Here is a 1,877-nt window from a genome sequence, read left to right on the forward strand (position 1 = left end):
TACAATTAATGATTGTGTTTGAAGTGGCAAGGAATGGGTGACCAAGAATAAAGGGAATTTAAGTGCTCATGTTACTGATGGGTTCAATATCCAGGATAATAAAATCTATGGGGTAGTAGAATCTGTCAATCTAGACCAACACATCCTCAATTATCCCTCTCGGTATATGAACAGAACAATCAACAAGTTGTAATGTGGTTAAGATGGGTTTTAATTCACCTAAACCTAACTGTTTGTACACTGAGTAGGTAATTAGATTTACGCTCGCTCCTAAATCAAGAAGTGTGTGTTCAATGCCGTAATTCCTAATTACACAAGCAATGGTTGGGCTATCAGGATCTTTGAATTTTTGTGGCACATTTTTCTTTAGGATGACACTCACGTTCTTAATTAAGAAGATTTTCTTTTGAATATTTTGCCATCTTTTGGTCGTACATAAGTCTTTCAGGAATTTGACATATGAAGGAATTTGTTTTACAACATCAATTAGAAGAATATTAACCTTCACTTGTTTCAACACCTCTAGAATGTCCTGAGAGTTAGAAAGAGGTTTTGGTATAACCAACCGTTGGGAAAATAGAGCAACCGGCTTCTCTTGAGGTTCCAGTTCTAATTCTTGTGGAGCATGGCTAGATCTATCATCTTTGTCCTCTTACGGTTCCTTTTATTTTTCAGCCCTAATTGGAATGGTTTTATCAATGGTCTTCCCACTCCTAAGAGTGGTAATAGATTTAGATTGCTCCATCTGATTTGAAGAGCTTGGATCACTTATCTCATATTATGGTTTAGGATTAGGGAGAGGTTGAGTAGGAAGCATCCCCTTTTCTATATCCGTCATACGTGAATCCATCTTTTGCATAAAATTTGTAAGTTCTTATATTGCTTGAATAAACTCTTGTGTGGAATTTTGAACCGGTTCTTCTTGAGGTTTCCCTTAATTTAGATTTTGATTGAAGAACCCTTGAGGGGTAGAAGTTTGTCCATTCCTCCAACTGAAGTTTGGATGATTTCTCTAATCAGGATTGTATGTATTGGAGGTAGGTCCATTAAAATGTCTTTGGTAATTGTTCACGGCATTGGATTGCTCATTCAACACCTCTTGAAAGGCAGGTATTGTTAGATAATTTTCAATTGTGTGAACGTTGCAAGCACAAATACCGCAAATAATTTACTTATCTTTACCCTTCTTTAATTCCATGGCCTCGAGTTTCTTAGTGAGATAAGCCATTTTAACATCGATATCATCATCCTCTTTTAGAAGATACATTTCAACCCTCTCCTTGGATTGAGTCAGCCTAGACATGGTTCTTGGTTTTGGGTATGTGTCCCATGATTGTGCGTTTTCAACAAGTTTATCTAAGTAGTCTCACACATCATTGACATTTTTTATTCATGAATTCCCCATTGCACATTGTCTCGACCAATTGGCACATGGAAGATGTCAGATCATCATAAAAGAAGTGTGTAATATGCCACGTTCCAAATCCATGTTGTGAGCATGAATTGCCAAGATCCTTAAACCACTCCCAACATTGGAAGAATGTTTCATCCTCCTTTTGGGTGAAGTTCATGATTGACTTTCTAAGGGTGTTCGTTTTATGATGTGGAAAAAATTTCTTTATGAACTCCCTTATCATGTCATTCCATGTGCCAATAGATCGAGGACGTAGTGAATGCAACCACATCTTCGCTTTCTCTTTTAAAGAAAAGGGAAAGAGTTTCACCCTGACTGTGTCATCAGACACGTTAGGAAAGTATAAATTGGCCATGATCTCATCAAACTCTTTTAGGTGTAAGTATGAATCTTTTGACTCAAGACCATGAAATTTAGGAAGGAGTTGGATCACCCTTGGCTTGATATACATGTGTCCCGTATT

At 37.2% G+C, this 1,877-nt stretch overlaps 1 non-coding gene across 1 annotated transcript; it reads left to right on the forward strand.

Annotated features, from left to right (window-relative positions):
- The first annotated feature begins 1,482 nt into the window (after positions 1 to 1,482).
- On the forward strand, positions 1,483 to 1,589 carry LOC131219749 (small nucleolar RNA R71). Its single transcript, XR_009158394.1, has one exon. It is a non-coding gene; the product is annotated as a small nucleolar RNA R71 (small nucleolar RNA).
- The last annotated feature ends 288 nt before the right edge of the window (positions 1,590 to 1,877 follow it).

The sequence above is a fragment of the Magnolia sinica genome, chromosome 11, assembly GCF_029962835.1.
Source record: "Magnolia sinica isolate HGM2019 chromosome 11, MsV1, whole genome shotgun sequence".
In the NCBI taxonomy this organism is placed as follows: Eukaryota; Viridiplantae; Streptophyta; class Magnoliopsida; order Magnoliales; family Magnoliaceae; genus Magnolia; species Magnolia sinica.